General features: G+C 40.6%; 1 long non-coding RNA gene across 1 annotated transcript; it reads left to right on the top strand.

Moving 5' to 3' along the window:
• Positions 1 to 1,175: 1,175 nt before the first annotated feature.
• On the top strand, positions 1,176 to 5,006 carry LOC142171417 (uncharacterized). Its single transcript, XR_012700982.1, has 3 exons — positions 1,176 to 1,668; positions 4,170 to 4,298; positions 4,370 to 5,006. It is a non-coding gene; the product is annotated as an uncharacterized LOC142171417 (long non-coding RNA).
• The last annotated feature ends 1,333 nt before the right edge of the window (positions 5,007 to 6,339 follow it).

The raw sequence follows: 6,339 nt of genomic DNA on the forward strand, positions 1-6,339 counted from the left end.
CTAGTGTCTCACCTTGGGGTGCACCAGTGTTGTTTGTGAAGATATATTGAGAAGTTCACCCATCAGCATTCATGCACTTGATGAACAGTGTATTTCAGCCATATCTTGACTTGTTCATCATTTTGTTTATTGACGACATTCTGGTGTACTCCTGGAGCTGGGAGGATCATGAACATCACCTGAGGACTGTGCTTCAGACCTTGAGAGAAAAGAAATTATATGCAAAATTTTCAAAGTGGGAATTCTGGCTAGATTCAGTGGCATTTTTAGGTCATGTAGTATCGAGTGAGGGGATCAAGGTAGATTCGAAGAAGTTTAAAGCAGTGCAGAGTTGTCCCAGACCATCCTCAATTATAGAGATCCAGAGTTTTCTTGGCTTGGCGGGATATTACCGTCTATTTGTAGAGGGTTTCTTGTCTATTGCAGCACCTATGACCAGGCTGACCCAGAAGGGCGCTTTGTTCAGGTGGACCGATGAGTGTGAGGAGAGCTTTCAAAAGCTCAAGACTGCTATGACTACATCCCTAAGGTCGGTGTTGCCTACTGATTCGGGGTCCTATACGGTGTATTGTGATGCATCGTACATTGGTCTCGGCGTGGTGTTGATGCAGGACGGTAGGGTGATTGCCTACGCGTCTAGACAGCTGAAGGTGCATGAGAAGAACTATCCTATCCACAGCCTCAAGTTAGCAGCTATTGTTTATGCCTTGAAGATCTGGCGGCACTATTTGTACGGTGTCCCTTTGTGAGGTCTACACCGATCACCGGGGTCTTCAGTATCTGTTTAAACAGAAGGATCTTAACTTGCGACAATGGAGATGGTTGGAGTTGCTTAAGGACTATGATATCACCATTCTATATCATTCCAGGAAGGCCAATATACCCAGGGTACACCTAAAATAAATGAATTAAATTATCTGCTAGATATTTCCAGTTCATTGGGTTGCTTCCCGCCATAAAAAAAAAGGAAAAAAGAAAGAAAGAGAGAGAGTAGAAAATAGAAAGAAAAAAAAAGCCAACTCTTTTTGACAAGATCAAGAAAACAAATGAAAAAACGCAAAATATAATTAAAGAGCCAGATTGGATAGGTAACTGTGTAGCTGGTCCCACCTACCATTTGACAATAGCTCATAATTCTGTAATGAACCAACATTGGTTTGGTTTTCCCGTAGCCTAAAAAATCTGTATAAAAAGCACAAACCCCGGCCAATTCTCAACCTCTTAACCTTCTCTTTCTCCACACACACACACACACACCTCTCAACTCTCAAAAATCTTACATATTTATCAATCTCTACAGGTTTTGATCCTGTCATTGCTTTTCTCATGTGGGGTTTTTGAGATTTTCTTTTTATTTTTTTGGTCTTATATAGCTAAGATCATACTTTTTGTAGATTTTCTTGGTTTAGGAAGACAGATTTTTGTTGGGCGGTGTTTGTAGATTTTTTTTTTTTTGGTTATAGGAAGACAAAGAAAGATGACAGTGGGAGCAGGAATTTGTGTAGCTGAAAGGAAGCTGAATGTGTTGGGACAGAGCATTCTCGCAGATGTTAATGAAAACATAATTGTAACACAGCCAACAGGTGAAGCTTTCACTAATGGGGCATTCCTTGGTGTTCATTCCGATAAAATTGGTAGTCGCAGAGTTTTCCCTGTTGGCAAACTCCAGTATGTTCTTCTTCTTCTTCTTAGTTTTTTCCTCTGCTTGTTTTAAGTTTTCCCCTCTTTTTTCGTTGTTGGGGCCGCAGATTGAAATTTTGAATTTTCATTAATAAATCAAAGTGGTTTCTTTTTTATTTATGATGACGGCTTTTATGTTTTAGCTTCATTCCCTCTGTTTTATTTTAAGTGTTGAGATTTTTTGGGGGTTTTAAAAACCCCAAAATGGAGCTTCGGAACAGATATCGGTCGCATAATTGGTGTCCAAAATGACGAAAAAATCTGTCTGAGTCTGCGATCACTATGCGGTCCGCATAACTGTTATGCGGTCGCATAATGCACCGCAGAACAGTTATGCGGTCGCATAGTCGACCGCATAATTGCTCCCAGATTAACCCTCTCCTGCCTCACTTCTGCGGCCATTATGCGGCCCGCAGAATGATTGATAGGTAAAGCCATCAATCGAGGGTTTGCCATTACTGATTCGAAGTTGTAAACTGGTGTGTATTGCAGATTTGTATCAAACAACCATTGTTACCCTTAGCCCCACGGTGGGCGCCAAACTGTTTACCCGGAAAGCCGGATATAGTTAAATTTATAAGTAGTTCTAAGGATATGTGATATAGCTTGACATAAATCGTACGTAGAAGTGGAAATGTTAGATTCTTGGCTATAAAAATGGGATATAAATTAATTAACAAGAAAAGTGTGTATGCTGAGTAAAATAAGGAATAAAAAAAGTAACTCAAAGATAACCTGCTCAGCTTAATCATGATTTCTGAAAATAGTTCTGCCTTTCAAGTGTATCAGTGAAAACTCAAGTCGTTTACCGAAGTTACCAAAAATATGAGTAAGTTTGAAAATAATAATTTTCCCAAAAATTCTTTCAACAATAAATAAGATGTTTTATTTTCTTTTCAGATAGCTAGTGAAAAATGCATCACTATGCCCATATGCCAATATATGTGAGAAGTCATGAATGATGCGATACCGTACAACATGAGAAAAATACATCTCTATGCTTGTATGTCAAGTGTGCATGTCAATGCAACACTTCAGTAACAAAAGAAGATTTTGCCGTATTCTGAACGAGAATGCGTCCACCCTCTGCATCTACCAAACGCACCTGCAAACTAGCTAGCTGGCATAGATATTTGGTCATCTTGACCTTATCAGCTTCAACATGGCTTAGACTGCCCATGGACTTCCGGCTAAGGGCATCAGCAACAATATTAGCTTTGCCGGGATGATATAAAATATCAACATCATAGTCCTTTAGTAATTCTAGCCATCTTCTTTGTCGTAGGTTCAGCTCCCTCTGTTTAAATAAATACTGAAGGCTCTGGTGGTCGGTGAAAACATCAATATGAACCCCATATAGATAATGCCGCCAAATCTTTAGGGCAAATACAACTGCGGCTAACTCAAGATCGTGCGTAGGATAGTTCTGTTCATGTTTTCGCAACTGTCTGGAGGCGTACGCGATAACCTTACCATGCTGCATAAGAACACAACCTAGGCCAATTCTCGAGGCATCACAATATACAACATAACCCTCGGTGCCATCCGGAAGAGTCAAGACAGGTGTCGTAGTAAGCCTTTTCTTTAGTTCCTGAAAACTTTGTTCACATGCCTCAGTCCACTGAAACTTAGCTCCCTTATATGTCAGTTTCGTCAATGGTGTAGGGATAGAGGAAAATCCCTCCACAAACCTTCGGTAATACCCTGCCAAGCCTAAAAAACTACGAATCTCTGTCGGATTCAAGGGCCTCGGCCAAGTCATCACAGCTTCAATCTTTTGGCCATCAACCTTGATACCATCGTTGGTAATAAGATGACCAAGAAAAGCTACCGAGGCGTTCGACCCGCTCTACAAGAAAGGAAGAAAATTACCGAATTACGAGATACGTGTTTACAATACAGTAGATGAGCACAGAACGAATATAATCTTTACCGTTTCTCAAATAACTCGCCCACAACTCAAAGTGTTAAGGCTCGGCCTATTATACATATATTTATTTCCAACTTCAGAGAGTTGGCATTTTTCTCTTTTTCAAGTATGCGTCCGCGGGCAAAAATATGCTGCCGCGAAATGCTCACGCGGACCGCGAAATTTTGGGCGCGGTCCGCGAACTTCCAACACTTAGCCAAATTTTTTCTTATCAAAATCCTGCACTGCACAACCAATTCCTACATACACTTCACAACAAGTTATTCCAAAACAATGTCTAATCTAGGAAGAGAATCAAAAGCAAGAAAGAAAACACACATGGGTTGCCTCCCAAGAAGCGCCTGATTTTACGTCGCGGCACGACGCATGTTACCATCATCATTTGAAATGGATCAACGCCACATTGTGGCTATCATCAATCTTGCCAAGGTAGTGCTTCATTAGGTGTCCATGAAAGATGTCGTTCCCTGAGGAGTGGAACTTCGACCATAGGTAATCTTTTAAACTTTGTTCTTCGTACATTCTTCGACTTCTCCTGATATCCCCTTTCGACATGCAGCTATTCCTTGGATCCTTCAAGCGGTACCTGACCTCGAAGATTGGGTTCAGAAGTTAACCTCAACTTCCACTTATGCCGAATTTGCATGGCGTGATTTAGCAAAGGGAAGATGGGAGGCCAAGAACCACGGTAAGAATCTCCTTTTTCATGTTGTGATACACTTTTTATACTTCATTCGTCACTAATTTTCTTTCATGCAGGCTTGACCAAGGATGCCATTTTGAGGCCTTCAAGTGGCAAGGAAGAAACCAAGTCCCCGGTTCCGAAGTCGGGGGAAGACAAGAAGAGGAAAACTGCCTCGCAGTCCGAGGACCCCAAGCCCAAACCTCGAAGGGTGAGGAGGAAAGTAATCCCTCTCACGATGGACTCGCTCCAAAAACTGAGAGACGAAGAAGAGGAAGAAGAGAAAATTGCAGGCATGTTAAGGCTATCCCGTCTTTCTTTTGGCACGATCCAAATGATACAAATGAAACGAGCAAAATACGCAACTTTCATAAATGACTCTATTCATAGAAATACTAGGGGTGTCTATATTCTTAATTCCCCATGTGTCTTATTATTCTATCATCTGTTCATGAGTCTCAGAAAATACGTAAGTTGATAAGTTTATTTTATGACATTAATCAAAGGCATAATGGTCCTATGACGTTCCGAGAGATTTTATTGACGTATTTCATATGCATTTCATTCATTTATACATGTACATTGACCCATGACCAGATGGCGTTATATACGCATATATTATATATATATGGGATATGAAAAAAGGTTACGACGTTATCTACGCACCACCACCAGATCAGCTGGTATACGTTGATAATTTGCCCACAGTAGCCGAGAAGGCTTGATGATGTTATGTACGTATATACCTATGCATGGTATGACATTTATACGCATTTGTATGGCATTGTAAATATTAATGATTCACAGAGTTATTCAGACTTACATGTTGAGTCTTTTACTCTATGTTTCTCTCATGTCTATTGTTTACTGATTTTTATTCCTTACATACTCGGTACATTATTTGTACTGACGTCTCTTTTGCCTGGGGACGCTGCGTTTCATGCCCGCATGTCCCGATAGCCAGATCGAGAGTCCTCCAAGTAAGCTATCAGCTCAGCGGAAGGTGTTGGTGAGCTCCAATTGCTCCGGAATTGCTATTTGGTCAGTATAATGAAGATATGTATTAATTGGTATGACGGGGCTCTGTCCCGACCTTTATGACAATTATGTATTCTTAGAGGTTTGTAGATAGATGTCATGTATATGAAAGATTGTATGGCCTTGTCGGCCTATGTTCAGTGTACGAGTGCTCATTGTGGCCTTATAGGCCCCGTATGTCAAATGTATACGTTTTTATATCAGATTGGGCCGTCTTATATTGAGTATTCCCTTATGTTTATTCTGGTTAGCCCATGACGGCCTGTTTGGCCCATTTTCCAATGACAGTAAGATAATAAGGATATGTAATATTGGTACTCGGTTGAGTAAGGCACCGGGTGCCCATCATGGCCCATCGGTTTGGGTCGTGACAAAAGTGGTATCAGAGCAGTTCTGTCCTAGGGAGTCTACAAGCCGTATCTAGTAGAGTATTGTTTATGGGTGTGTTGTGCACCACACTTATAAGCAGGAGGCTATAGGGCATTTAGGATTATCACTCTTTCTTTTTACTCTAGATCGTGTGGTAGAGCTCAGTTATAAGAACTTAATTTTCTAAACTCCATCTTATTCATAATACGGCGATACTTATATCCAGAAAGACGGTTGGTAAGAGATATAGATGTGGAAGAGTTGAGTCAGAGGAACTCAATTTTGCATCATGCTTATGATGAGTAAATGTAAGGTCTCCGGCAGATCATGCGTGTACTAAGACGTGTAAGCTTCTTGATAAGGAGCCTTAAGGCAAGAATATCTATCCACCCCTATGGTGAAAGGCAACGAGAGATTCAGAAGATAGATACAAATTTTAACAAGTAAAAGAAGCAAGATGAAAAAGGGTACGAGGTACCCAGCTAATGAAGATTATCAATATTTATAATTCAGGTAGAGGAATATAAGCCTTTTGAGTTACCTTCAACAATAACAGAGGTATATACAATTGGCCACACCCATCTCATTTATGCCCTATGGGGGGCTAACAGAAGTAGTATAATACATTTCTGTACTGTTA

Source organism: Nicotiana tabacum, chromosome 17 (genome assembly GCF_000715075.1).
Source record: "Nicotiana tabacum cultivar K326 chromosome 17, ASM71507v2, whole genome shotgun sequence".
Classification (NCBI taxonomy): domain Eukaryota; kingdom Viridiplantae; phylum Streptophyta; class Magnoliopsida; order Solanales; family Solanaceae; genus Nicotiana; species Nicotiana tabacum.